The following is a 16038-nucleotide window of genomic DNA, read 5'->3' on the forward strand; positions in this document are numbered from 1 at the left end:
GTTCGTTCCACCAAATTGGTAAAATCATCCGCTGTGCAGGTTCAACATTAGATCCTTTTTGAGGGCTCCGTACCCAAAGAGTGCCAACGGGACCCTATTACCACAGTTTTACGACATCGTCAAACTGTGCTACTACTAGGTAAGCCTCCGCTGTCCTTCCGTGCGACCGTCCCCCCATCCATCCGTCCGTCTGTCAGCGTCTCGTGAACCGTGATAAGTATAGAGTTGAATTTTGTACGAAATAGGCATTTCTATTGCCGCTATAACAACAAATAATAAAGATTTCAAAATGGCCTCCTTGAAAATTTTAAAAAAAATACAAAGTTTTAAGTAAGTATGTCTTGTGCTTAATGATGGTATGGAACCCTTTGTGTGTCCGACTCGCACTTGGCCGATTTTCTTTTTCAAGACTTTTTATTACGGTTACAGCTCTCTAGCACGGTAATATTATCTATTACCATTACCGTGTCTCTAGTGAGTATAAACGCCTTTACCTGTACTAATTTCATATTGTAGAAATAAAAATATTACGAAGAATACGGCGTTGCAAACATATGAATGGTATTAATATATAATCCCCATAATCCCACATTGATGTCGAAATTACTATGAATTAATTCGCATTCTGTTTTAATACTGTTGATATGAATACATAATTATTTAAGGATTTAATTACCTGTTATGCTTACATTTTAAACCATCATAATCTTACATTTCATTTTTCAATACACTCGGACGTTGGATAATATTAAATAATAAATAATTATTTATCGGAAACTTCAAAGTTATTATTTATTGGAAACTGAATATCACTTTTGCAGATACCTACCTACTGATGATTTGTTCAAAGTCGGTCGCCTAATCGTAAAAAGAATAGGTAACTAACCCACTTTTTTTTATCGTTCGGGAATGTGTTTACGCATCCCTACCGGAAGTTAGGCAGCCAGCCGTAGAGGGAGGGTATGTGGGAGTCGGCAACCGAAAGGCGATCAGAATACCCACTAAACCTCAGCGGCGCTCCTGCTCGTCATCCAGCCAGCGACATCCACCGAGGCGGATCTTCCACCGTGTCCACTGTGCCCTCTGCTAGTCAGAGGGACACGCGAAGAAATCTCTCCCTCTGCCAGGTCATTAGTCATAGCCAACAATATCCCCGAAGAGAAATTATTGTATTAGCCAAGCGCAACGGTCCGAATACTGCTTTTCCCCTGGCCCTCGGATGAGTCCAAAAGGGCAGCAGCACCCAGGTACACTGTTAGGTTACCTGGCTGGCACTCCATCTAGTAACCTACGTAGGTTAATGTTACTTAACCTATAGGGACGCTGCACGCTGTTACAATTAAGTCACACTTTATAAGGAGTGTGTTCTTTTTAATATACCTAATGCACACAATATAATCGACTAGAGCTGCGCGGTGTTCCAAAGAGTGCACAGCTTCCATTACAGAATGTCTTCTCTATGATGAATTTGCTCTCCGCTGTCCGTGAGTTATTGTATGTGGCTTCGTGACAAATTGACACTGTGGGAATAACATTTTTTTAAATAAAAATAGCGAGCAAACAAACAGGCGGGCCACCTGATGTTAAGTGATTTGCCGCCCATATTTACAGTATCTGAGGAACCGCCAATGCGTTGCCTTTATGATAATAATCCTTTTTTAGTAGATACCTACTCGTTACAAAAAATCACATCTTCCTTTCAAGTTTCTAGGATCAACGGTTTAGGCTGAGTGTTGATATATAAGTCAGTCAGTCAATCAGTCAGGACTTTGGATTTTATATAATATCTCGCAGCGAAATGGCATAAACCGGGAGTTGGCTATATCCCTTAGGGATATGTTAAAACGACGAGGGAGAAAGATGTTTAAACGAAAACTCAATTAGACCATTTCACTAAATAAAACTAGTGATATAGTTGTCGTTGTCCCTAAGAGATATGGCCAACTCCCGGCATATAACATTTCGCTGCGACATATTATATACAGATAACTAAGGTCATAACCACCATCGTAATAGGATGGGCGGGTTACGGGTTACGGCCACTGCATTTTCATCCTTACTATATTTTATGTAATAGACGGTGACAAATGGGGTGCTAAAGGGCCTCTCATCTCGTCGATACCCTGAAATTTATGGCATCGTAAACTCCTATAAGTACGGTGGACACTTCAAATAAATATTTTATAGGTGACCTGTCTCATAAAGGATCCTAGGAACTGAGATGAGTACACAATACATAAGTCTCTTTGCTGCTAAATAGTAAATTTTAGTAATATCTTAACACCCAAACTTTCATTAATGATATATAAATTGATATTGAAGGTATCTATATTGGTAAAGACTTTGTCGTTGACCTTGAGGACCCAACTCCTCAACCCTGATGCTGTAAGGAATTGCATCCCTAAATACTGGTGCTCCTTCGGGATTTTCAAAGGATCATCCGTTTTTATGTTTAACGACGGAAATACATTTCTTGCATCCCAGGGACGGACTATTACGGATAGGCTACTTTTGCCCTGTTTTCCCTTTTGTCACGGGATTTTTGAAAACCTAATCTATACTATCTATACTATACTAATCTATACTAACTACGGTCCTAGAAAATCAAAAGTTCCCACGAGATTTCTAAAAACCTAAATCCACGCGGGCGAAGCTGCGGGCATCAGCTAGTTATTAATAATATTGTTAAAACAATATGTTTGATATCTATCCTAAATGCCCGATAAAAAGTTATTTAAAAAAATCCTTTCTTATTTTTTAGAGGTAGTCAAAACTTAGAGGGAGGTAACCCGTAACAGTTTACAGTCAAAATGTGTTGGCCACTCACATTTGGGCATAGGATGGATCCCTCAACCAACTATTTACATAATAGGTATTTAAAGAACACGTGAGTGAAATCATCTGTTTGGTACGGAGTTAGCTTGTATGCCAGAAATGGTGCACTCGTATGCCAGAAAATCAAAGAGTTCCATCTCATGATTTAAAAAGACTTAAACCTACGTGGATTAAATTGCGGGCATCATCTGGTATATACTATCTCTATGGGTATTTGTATGAGCAGATAACAGCTTTCACACGGAGTGTCAATAAATAAATAATAAGTAATAACATCATCCTTGTAATTTAATTTTAGAATCAATTCAAACCAGTTAATTTACGAAGCAGTTACGCAATCTACTAGTTAGGAATTACAGTAATGAGAAAAGCGCTCGAAAAGCAATTAAAGTATAATAAAAAGATAAAGTATTAATCTATGTTTGCGGTTATTAGAAGGAGCTATTATTAGTTTGGTTTGATAAAACTGTTGTCACTGGTGGGATTCACCGATTACAGATTGTGATTTAGAATTTAAATCATGCCATTATACTCACTGTCCTAATTTCCAAACAAATTGAATGTTCAAAGCAATAATTTTTTTCGGTTGTTTGATTTTATCTTCCAGACATAATACAAGGACAAGACGCGAACGTGCGAAAATTGGGAAAAATCTGTTCTCACAAATATGTGTCTCACATTTTTCGTCTCGCACTCACAGTGTGGCGAGATTCGCGAGTGTCAAGCTGCCGACTAACAGTGCGTTTCCACTGACGCGGAGCTGATCGGAGTGGATAGGAGCGGACTTTCAATTAAAATATTATATGAACACGTGGCACCGAGCCGGATAGAACGGAATTGAGCAGGCTGTGGTGCCGAACGGAAGGCACGAAGCGGAGGGTAGCGGGACGCGACGGGTAGGGTAGACTTGTCATTAAAATTTGACTGATCAGAACACGACTCAATGCGGCTCTAGTCTGTTCAAATCAGCTTAGCTCCACTCCACCCCGCTCCGCTTCAATGGAAACACTTGTCACTTTTCATTGCAGCTCTTTTCCGCTCCACAGCATAATACAGTGGACGTATTAATTACTTAAATAAAACTCTACCAAAATATCCTAATTTTTACTAAAAAGATGACTAAAAAGAATATTTAAACACTTATGGTGGACGGATATAAAAATGCAATTACTTAAATAAAACGCTGACAAAATTTTCTCTTAGTCTATTGTTTCATACCGAGTAGAATCTAAACACTCGTCTGAGTGCCGTTCACCTTTTTCCACCGTACTGCAAGACACTGGGCCGCGAGTTTCCATTGTGTCGTGGTCACTAGGTTTGGAACAGTCACAAAATTCGTCATGCTGGCCAACACAATATGCTGCACACGGTGCGGAGACCAACCCACCGCGCCCGCGCCGGCTCACTCCGAGGAACGAGTCTCCTCTCAGAATGAGAAGTGGTTAGGCCATAGTCTACCACGCTGGCCAACACAGCACACCCCGACCTCCGATTAGGAAGGAGGCGGATGTCTTATCCACTAAGGGCTATCATAGTTTACAATCTGGTGGCAGCTTACAGGCCAGTGTGTACAAGGCTTTAATTGCTTAGATGCAAATAGGTACACCTACACATTTTGACAGTTCGCTCGAAACTCATTGCCATCTCTAAATGGTGTATCTAATTGCTTCTTAATGTCTTAATTAACTCGTTCTTAATTCTAATTACCTTGCCACGATGGCCCGATGCTGACGACGCGAGCGCGACGCTGTTTAAAATGGCAAAATATAGTTCAGTTTATTTTATGTCCTTATGTTGCTAAACTAGTTGACTCTCTTTAAATCATAATATAATATTTGTTCATTTACTTAATTTTTTTGTAATGTTATCATAAATTCACGGATTTTGGATTTTCCCCTTTGCCACCTGCCAAATTTCATGGTTCTAGGACACTACAGACAGACAGGCAACGAATTGATCCTAACCTAGGGGTTTTTCCTTTTGAGGCACGGAACCTTAAAAGTTAATCATCCCTAATAAAAATTGCAATAATGTTAGCCAAGGTATCAAAATTCACTACATATTAAGTCCACCGTTCGCGCAAAGTTCATGTTGTTTCAGGTTGATCTCCAAAACTACACTGTACGGATTTTCATGTGAATTCTACTAAAAGTAAGAGGAATTATCTGATAAGGTTACAAGCTCTAATTTATGAACGTTTTGCGAAAATTAGTTACCTACTGTTATGTTAATAATTGGGAATTAAGTCGAAAAATCCACAGACTGCCGTCTCAGTTCCGTACCTCAAAAGGAAAAACGGAACCCTTATAGGATCACTTTGTTGTCCGTCTGTCCGCCCGTCCGTCTGTCCGTCCGTCCTTCCGTCCGTCCGTCCCTCGTGTCTGTCAAGAAACCTATAGGGTACTTCCCGTTGACCTAGAATCATGAAATTTGGCAGGTAGGTAGGTAGGTCTTATAACACATGTACGGGAATAAATATGAAAACCGCGACATTGTGGTTACATCATTAAAAAAAAATTAAAATGTGTTTCAATTTTCAGAGTAAGATAACTATACTAAGTGGGGTATCATATGAAAGGGCTTTCTTTACCTGTACATTCTAAAACAGATTTTCATTTATTTTTATGTATAATAAATAGTTTTTGAGTTATCATGCAAAATGTTGGAAAAAATACCCGAGTACGGAACCCTCAGTACGCGAGTCTGACTCGCACTTGGCCGGTTTTTATTGAGTGTGTCCTACTTTTTAACCGACTTCAAAAATGGAGGAGGTTCTCAATTCGACGGTATGGTTTTTTTGTATGTTTGTTACGCGATTACTCCGCCAAATATGAACCGATTTTGATATTTTTTTTTCTCTTACAATATTAGTAAATTTTCGATGAAAGCTCTCAGTCGGCTTGATTTATCCTAACACCTTAAACAATTAGTTATCTTCATATTTCAACAAATTAACACAAAACCATATTAAACTATACCTACATATAAACCTTCCTCTTGAACCACTCTATCTATTGATAAATCCGTTGCGTAGAAGATCTACGCGTTCAGTACAGGAAGTACAGACAACGGGAAGCTACTTTATTTTATACTATGCAGAGATTATTCTAATATGATAAGGTACTAAGTATGTAAAAATTAGAGCAATTTTACAACAAAGCTAACTTAAAAATGTAGCATACGAATTAATGTGTCACAATGAAGAGAAACGTGCAATCTAGTACAAAAACGACACACTAGAATAAATAATTAGCACAAAAGAGCAGACAGTGAACATGGAAGTGAAAAGATTTTTTCGCGTCATGTAGAATGCGTAATTATCTCTAGTGCTTATGAAATAAATGTTTCACGGCATCCCTCACAAAACGAGGCGTTGCTGGCTTATCACATTCTGCATACAACTATGTAACAGATAGGCCTAGCAAAAAAATCGATCAAATTCGAGTCAGATTCACACACGAAGGGTTCCATATCATCGTACACGAAATAAAACTTTTTTTATTTTTATTTTCATAGCGGCCATTTTAAATTTTGAACATAGATTAGTAGCCATGGCCAGAATTTGGTCAGGAGAACTTTTTTTTATAATATGTGCCAAACTGTATTTTTGGGCTTCTTCTATTGCGCAGCCATCTCTCGTTTGGGCATGGAAGCTATAACTTACTGACTGGACTCGTGGGAACTATGTGCAGGGACGGCATCTAACGACTCTACAGACACAGAGGTTGGCTGCTAAATGACCTAACTTTGTCTCCTTTATTGCACCAATTTACCGCCTACGCTTGGGACGCGCAGTACAATTTAATTTACACTCTGCTTTATGTAGCGATTACATTGAATTGATGAAGCATGTAGAATCAAGTTTTAAAAACTTTATTGAGACACGAGGAAAACAAGCTTCACCATGATCAACCCATCGCCCTACGGGTCTCCTCTCTGAACGAGAAGGGTTTTGGCCATGGTCTACCACGCTGGCCAAGTGTAGCCATGATAATAGTGTAATCACACTATTATCATGGAAGATTTCAATACCTGCCTGCTGAAAAATGATACCAGAACATCGCGTCTGAAATCTCTCGTAAGTGGCTCCAACTTACATATACTTCCTCTTTCGGCGACTCACGTTTTTCCGAATTATTTTCCTTCACTCCTCGATCTAATTCTAGTATCATCCATTGGTCATGTTGAAAAACATGGCCAGTGCGAAGCTTCTGCCTTTTCGTACCACGACTTACTCTTTTTGTCTTACAAAACACTTTCGTATAGTGACACAGAAAATATTGTGACTTTGAAATTATGTACTTATCTAAACAGATATACAGGCGCATTGTAGTCACTACCAGGACATCACACACACACACGCACACACACACACACACACACACACACACACACAAACACACATATTAATTTAACATAGCATGCACTGATTTTTAACATTGTTATATATTGTACTTTTTCCTTTCTTAAGTTCCTAATTTTGTAAATCTGGAGGTGGACGTTAACAACTGCAACACAGTTTTATAACCGTAACAGTTGTTACCATTGTAAAGAGTTATAAATAAAAATTTTTCATTTTCATTAGTACCTAATAGGGTACTTCTATCGGGTATGGAACCCTAAAAAGGTACAAATACTGAATAATTTGTAAATTAGGTACCTGCTTGACATTTGATTCCCAAAATGGTCTTCACAATTAGGACACATCGCTGATCTTTCGTAAAGCCAGGAACATACGTAGGTACAGTATATTACATGTACCTTCTTAGTTAATATATTCTCTCCAAAACTAATTAAATATTCCGTCACATGGGATTTTATGTGTCTCCATCTCCATAATATGTCACCTTTACAGTTCAGACCTATATCAATCACCCCTAAGCCTCTACGGTACTTTAATAAACTGAATAATTTAACTATTGTAACGAACTTACTTAGAAATTGGAAGACATTGAGTTATTATTGCTAATATGCATGAGAATATCATGTTCAATTGAATGAAAAAATAAATCTAAAACCTCATAGAGACGCAGCGAGGCATTGTACCCAAGATACCGGCAGCATTATCCCTTTGGATGGTGAAACTAATTCTTTGCTCAAGCTTGAGAGAGAGCTGGCAGTTACCTAGGTAACTGCCAGCTCTCGGGTCCCCTCTTAACTAACTCTTTTCGAAATTTCCTCAAAAAGGGTCTCCACACCAAAAGACACAAATATGAAGCTCCCATCCAGGTTTTCATTTTGCGCCTCTTAACCCGTCCAGCACGGGTGACCGCTGAACCCGCCACAGAGGAGGCCGCCTGAATGTGGGATGCAGCTAAAGTATCTGCACAGGTTGCATCCCAAATGGCACAATTTCTTTATGAATTCCCGCTTTTCATCATATCTCGAAACTTAGTTTACACTAGCTATAGGATGGCAGAGTTAACACAATGCGCTACCTACCGAAGTGTCATAAGTACCTAGACCTATTATATACCGATATCTGTATGTAACAGATTACGTGAGTTGCATTATTATAAGAATACAGTATAACAATACAGTTGTTAAAAATTAAACCCATCAGCATATAATCGCTCAAAAGTTACCTCTAAAATGAGCAACCATTCCCAGTTAATCATTTAAAACCGTCTAACTCGCATCGCTATCAAAATGGAGACGTGGCGAGCATCGCGTGAGCGGTTGAACTACCGTGCAGCCATTACGCCCGTCAGAAAGACGGAGCACTAAAAATGAACTCAATAAACACCCGAAGTCTGAATTCTCTGGAATTAGGGTCTCGGGTTTGCTTTTTATTCTACTACTACGGGCAAGCGGCATGCCGTAATATTATAAATGGAAACTTTAAAAAAATGCAAATTTTTGTGCGGCTTGACCGACTCCACACATCTTTAAGAACATTATGGAGAACTCGCAAGCTCTATTAAATTATTTACATTAAGTATTCCACTGCTGGCCTTATTCGTATTAAACGGCCTGGTACATTGATAGTCAAATCGTGGTGGTCTGGCACCATTGCTCATTTCCTTCTCTCGCTGATACGTGCCTTACTACATTACTAATAGCACTGGAAATACATATAGTGAGATGAAATCCTTGATATTAATTATTAGAGAAGAACCGGCTTTACGGGCTGACTGATCCACTACCACGAAATAAATTTTGTTTTGCGACTTCTGCCGCTAAGTAGGTATAACCCGCCCCCATCCCAATTTTATGGGCAAACACAACTGACTGTAGGCAAGCCAAAGAGGCTTTTCCTAACATATCCCAACGATAATTAAATGAAAATACTACCAATTTACTCCGCCTGGACAGAGTTAACTTAGGAAGGTGGTGGGACTCAAAACAGGGCATAGCCCACTAAACAAAAACCTTTCCGTTATAGGTGTTACCGACAGTCCTTTGTGTAGGGTCTGCATAGAGATCGATGAAATACCGTGTATATGTGTGTGTACGTGCTCCTAGAATGCACGGGTGTGGCAAAACAACGAGAGCGCCATTTGGGATCCCCAACCTCACTTCATGAAGCCCTCGGTAACCTAGGCGGTCTACTAGGTTTCTGAAGCGAGCTTGGATGGCTGACTTCGGCGGGAAGGGGCAACGCACGCACAACAGACGGAAACGTTTAAGTGCAGAAACCAGCCCAGAGAGAAGAAAGAAGACCCGTCCCCATCTCAACCCTGTGACTCCGCAGGATTTCTCCGTCTAGTGTATGAAGTATCTTTATAGGTTGTGCTAGCACTTTGTAATTGTTAGAAAAACACTTTATTGGACCAACACTACTCCGTGGCAATAGTATGCTAATTGTTTAAGGTTAAGTTTTCATGAGATTAACCTCTCTTGTTTGCTTGAGTAATTTGTATAGTAAACAGTTTTGGTATGCTTGTTTAAACTTTATCATTCATAGATTTAACATAAGAACATGGATATAGTTTACATAATAACCCTTGCTTAGCATTTAGTATCTTAATTCAATCATAATATTGATAATGTCTATTTCAGTTTTCTCCTAGTTTGTAGGCTAGTCTCTAAGGGCCAATCGCATACCATGCGGTTAAAGTTACGTAACGGTTTCCTTTCTTTATTTGGGCTAATGCAAATGAGAAGAAGATCCCTGACTTGTGCAACCCATTTATATTTTACGCATCTTATAAATAATTTAAATTACCTAAAGGATGACTACAAAACTAACTATTCTCAGCCAATTGAAGTCCTCTACTGTTCTTTTAACAGGGCTCTCTCCGTCACTCGTTTCATAAAATCGTAGTTCCAATTTCATTTGAATATTAAGCAACCAAAGTCCATGAAATTTTGCAGACGTATTCTAGAAACTAATATCTATGCCTGTGGTTTTCCAAATTTCTGTTAAAATATTCGGTTTCAAAGTTACGCGGTCTTAAAAATTCACATACAAATCTTTAAGTCCCTGTAATTTTAAAACTCCATGTTTTTAGAAAAATCTAAAACACCACAGGCACAGATATTAGTTTCTAAAATATGTCTGCAAAATTCAAATGAAATTGGAACTACGATTGTATGGAGTAAGTGACGGAGAGAGCCCTGTTAACATTATTCGTTCATAAAATATTATTATAGTAAATAATAAGATCAAGACTGCACTGCACAGTTTGCAGAGAAAGCACGTGCTAAGAGCGCTCGCGTTTTACCTTAATTGCAGCATATTACACCAGACGTGATTACTGCCGACAGAATTTCCTCAGCGTTGCTTGTTTAAGCTGCGAACGTTATAATTAGGATAGGAATAATAGAAAGTTTTAGAAAATTGAGACGATTATCACTGCGTTTTAGGCACCCATTATTAGAGGAGGGAATATTTAGAATAGAATAGAGTATAAATAAATTTATTCGTTGAACAAACACACAGGTAATATAAACACTTACGCTTAAAATATGAAACTTCAAATAAAAAATAAATAATACTTAAAATGTAAAATTTACAATATTTAGATATTCATCTTTCTGTACTGAACCGCGGGAGAAATTTTTACTCCACTTCAGTGGTCCGCGCATCCACGCGCCCTCACGTATTTTATGAAAATATAATTAAAAATTCAACTACTATTCAAAATAAAAATAATTATAAAACATTTTCAGAAAATATTAGTGTTACTTACTTGAAGGCTAATAAAAATAAGGATTTAAATTATCTGAACGATACGGTCTACCTGTATTTCATATTGATTGAAAAGACGACTTTTTAGCAAATAGGTATTTTGTCAGGCACCGTATTCTGGAGGTACTTATTTTTGTTCTTTATAACACTAAAAGACTTGTACATATAGCAAAATAGGTATTTCAGTAAATAACAGCTCTCCATAATATCTTGGAATATGCGACACCTTATGAATTTCAAATTTCATTCCAATGCATAATTCATTCAAGTTTGAGAAGCAATTTTTTCTATCCCTTTGCATTTCATTGAAATGTTCTAATGTTTTATTTATTTTAACAAAAAGGAAAAAAAATATGCTCATACAAAATATAATTAGTTGATTAGTAAAATATCTAAATACATTATCTTGATTTATAAATTAACATTAAGAAGAAACAAGATAAAAGTCGTCTTTGAGCTTTCCGATATAATATTATGGTTTCATTTTTAGAACACGTCTGCCCCAGCGACCGTCGCGTCGTCGGTTCTGTGTCAAAGGATGATTCGCCAACTGCCACTTTAGCTTAGACCTTGAATTTCTTGAGTTTAAGTCGGTGACATTGGTTCTCCGACGAATTCTGATTCCAATTCTATCAATAGTGGATTCTGGTTTCCGATTTTATCAACAGTGAAAGAAAGCGTATGGATAACTAAAGGTTTTTTTTTTTAATAAAAATAGCGAGCAAACGATCAGGCGGGTCACCTGATGTTAAGTGATTACCGCCGCCCATGAACATTTGCAGCAACAGAGGAACCGCCGATGCATTGCCGGCTTTTCAGGAATTTGTTGATCCACCCCTTGAATAACCCCAAGTTGTAATCTATTCTGCAGTTTGCATGTGCCTAAAAAAGAGCGGTCGAAGAGCACCGAACACCCAGGTGGTAAGAAAGTGAGTGAGCTGTGTGGATAGCAATCGGGGATAATGTTATCTAGGAGTGAAAGAATTTTCAGAATCGAAGCATTAGTTCCGGGATTACTCACTATGTACTTATGAAATCACAATTTTATCCTTTTTATAATAGGATAGGATAGGATTAGTAGATAGAACAGCTAACATTCCGTCTGAGCTACAACTTATAGTTATTTTCAGATAAAATAGAATAAACGAAACAAAATTAGACCACAAGTGCAGTAAAGAGCGTTTTCGGAGCTAATAAGGCTAAATAAACATTTGGCAATGAGCTGCAAGTGTTGCGATTAGCGCCCGCTGCCAAAATGGAGTCTGTTGCATCTTAACTTACGATTATAGCCCGATTTAGCACAACATTTTGCAGCAATAATTTAGCAAGTTTAACATTGTCATGTCAAGTATAGATATAGCTCTGTTTTTAAGAAGAGCAACTGTTGAGTTTGTTGCCGGCTCTTATCAGTAGAATCGGCTTTCCGAGGCGATGGTAGAGTCTTGACGTAATATCCTGGGTGACAGAAGCTTCAAACAAATTCATTTCAAATAGAGAAATAGCCTGGGAAGGCCAGTCCTTCCTTCGTTCTTATAAAAAAGCTGAAAGTTTCTCTGCGCATTATCCCCAACACAGTGAAGAACGATCAGCGACTATGAAGTTTGAATCATGGTAACAGGTAACAAAGACTAATTAAATTTTTCATCAAAATATAAAGTCTATTTTTTATATTTTCTTCATAATAGTACATACTAGCTGACGCCCGCGACTTCGTCCACGTGGAACTAGGTGTTTTCAAAATCCCGTGGGAACTCTTTGATTTTCCAGGATTAAAAGTAGCTTATGTGTTAATCCAGGGTATAATCTATCTCTATTCCGAATTTTAGCCAAATCCGTTTAGTAGTTTTTGCGTGAAAGAGTAACAAACACACATAATATACACACAAACTTTCGCCTTTATAATATTAGTGTGATTAGGAATCAAGCCATGTATTACCAGACACCACTGGCAACCACTTATCAGACACCTTTAAACTTTAACGATTTATTAATTTTCAGACCCACAAAACGGTCTTCGCATTTTCCCTTTACTTGTGCTATAAGAAATGGCTACGGTCTGCCAAATTTCATGACTCGTAATGGGAAGAACCCTATAGGTTTTTCTTGACAGACAATGTAGTGATCCTATAAGGATTCCTTTTTCCTTTAGAGGCACAGGACCCTAAAACAATATTGTATTTTATTTGCTCAAAAACTACAATATTAAGGTAAATTATTCAAGAATAAAACGTGGCCATAAAAGCGTATTATCCCTTATATAGCCCTAGTATCCATAATTTAATAAGAAAGGTTCACGCCGGACCCGAACGCTCCGACTTTCCTACAACACTTGACGAGATTTACGCCACTGATTTCACAGAAGTTACCCAAAGGGAAATTAGGTTCCCCAAAACTTTTACTTGATCCTTATCGAAAAAAGCGATTCTTTTTGACTGATAAATAAATTATTATTTGGTGTACGAATCAATTGTCATTTTAGAAAATCAGATGTTTGATTCTGATCACCACTTTAGAATAATGCTATCTTTTTCTTACTAATGTAATAATATGAAGAGGTCAGACACAGTTTGAAAGTTTTTTTAAAATTAAAACTTTCAAACTTCGTTTTCAGTCTCAAGCGTAATGTTTAAAGTAGAAAAGCACGAGTTAGCATTTAGTCTTAAGTTTAAAATTCATTTTTCGTCCTTTTTTAGCAATACTTAAAAAAAGGGATGCAGATACCTACCTACTCTAAAAGTTAAATAGCACCTTAACCCGACTACTACCCGCGAACTGAGGATAGGTTAGGTAGCGATAAATATACTAAAATTGTTTTTCTGACGTTCGGTGTTCGTATAAATTGTAGTCTATGTCACCTGGACCATAATAACGAATCGATAAACATTTTATTCATCAAAATCGGCTCGGGTAGTTTAGGCGCTACGGTGGAACACAACGTAAACCTACATATGGACATACAAACATAGACTACTAAAATTATAACCCTTACTTTTGACTTTGCCGTAGTCGGGTAAAAAATAGCTTAGAGAAAAACATCAGAATCGACCCTAATTAAATAGCATTTACCCAAAGTCTTTCAAGTCAAATTTTTAGCGATTTTGTCTGCGTAGATTAAAGTTTCTAAAAATCCCGTGGGAATACCTTGATTTTCCGGAATAAAAGTAACCTATGTCAATCTTCGAAAAGCAAGTTTTGTTCTGCACCCGTCAAAATAAATGGATGGGCCCGTAAACGCCGTAAAGAAGTAACAGACAGATTGACACATTTTCGAATTTATATCAGCACCACATCAGCTATATTATGACCGCAACTAACACGATATAGAGATAAGTGCACACAATTGTGCAGTTATCTCCTATACTATTAAGTGGAATTCACATTAATAAATTAGTGACTAATTTCGTGCCACTTATTTCGTAACTAGCCGATGCCCGCGACTTCGCCCGCGTGGTTTTAGGTTTTTTGATATCCCGTGGGAACTCTTTGATTTTCCGAGATAAAAAGTAGCCTATGTGCTAATCCAGGATATTATCTATCTTCATTCCAAACAACTAAATCCGTCTAGTAGTTTTTGCGTGACGGAGTAACAAACATACACACACACACATATACACAAACTTTCGCCTTTATAATATTAGTGTGATAGTGTGAAGTGTGATGTAGATTCCAATTTAAAATTGGCTTCCGTGGCCAATTAGTTTAAGAGTATTTTGATGCTCACTAAAACCTTTATAAACAATTCCATAGTCGGGTAGATATAATTTATATATTCCTGATGTATGTTTATTTCAAGAATAGTTGTTTATCTGAAGTTCCAAGAAAAATGACGCTTCCATGCCGGGCGTCCGCAACGGAGCTCTATAACTCAATTTCCCGTTTCTAGCCCATGACGGTGAACTTCCGGGATTTATCTTGTCCAAGTTTAGACTAAGACAGTACTGAGACAGTTCCCAGGTGCAATCTATGTAACTATTGTAAGGAGATGGAATTTATAGTCTGCTTTCTGAATAATGGCCGACACTGACACCGATATAACAAACATTCTTACAAAAATAATTAGAAATTTAGAATTTTAAAGCTAACATACACTTTTGAAATTTTCAAAAAATTGTTCCCATCGATCGAACGACCTATCCCGTAGCCATCTTCATGATCAAACCTTACCAGACTACATTTTAATAGTAAACTGTTACGTCCCTCTAAGTTTAGACTACCTCAAAACAAAGAAAAAACATTTTTTTTTTTAAATTTAGGCGTTAAGAAAATTCTCCCTTGTGCTATTATTTTATCCTTTCTTTAGCTAATTTTCAACTTATTATAAAGCTTTGTACGTTATTAGATAGCTGAGAATATCTAGAAGCTTCAGAGATAATCTGCAGGCCAAAAATATCTGTAAATTTAAAAAAAAACCGGCCAAGTGCGAGTCAGACTCGCGCACTGAAGGTTCCGTACTCGGGTATTTTTTCCAACATTTTGCACGATAAAAATTATTATGCATAAAAATAAATGAAAATCTGTTTTAGAATTTACAGGTAAAGCCCTTTCATATGACACCCCACTTGGTATAGTCATCTTACTTTGAAAATTGAAACAAATTTTTTTTTAATGATGTTAACCACAAATTCACAGTTTTCGGATTTATTCCTTTACCTATGCTACAAGACCTACCAACCTGCCAAATTTCATGATTCTAGGTCAGCGGGAAATACCCTATAAGTTTTCTTGACAGACACGACGGACGGACGGACGGACGGACGGACTGACTGACTGACTGACTGACAGACAGACAGCAAAGTGATCCTATAAGGGTTCCGTTTTTTTTTTTGAGGTACAAAAAACAAAATTTAATTTTGTACAAACCTAAAAACAAAATTTTTAAATAAAATCATCAAAATCGGAGCTGTTTCTGAGGACTTCCTAAGATTGGCTGTTTTACGGCTTCATGGACTTTCAAGAGGCACTAGCTTTTTTGAAACTCACCGGGTTGTTATTCTGAGGAAAATTGGTTTTATGTGAACGGCATGTGAACGGTGTAATAATTCCCCACTCAGAGGTTTGCAAATACGTCA

Source organism: Maniola jurtina, chromosome 8 (genome assembly GCF_905333055.1).
Source record: "Maniola jurtina chromosome 8, ilManJurt1.1, whole genome shotgun sequence".
Lineage (NCBI taxonomy): Eukaryota > Metazoa > Arthropoda > Insecta > Lepidoptera > Nymphalidae > Maniola > Maniola jurtina.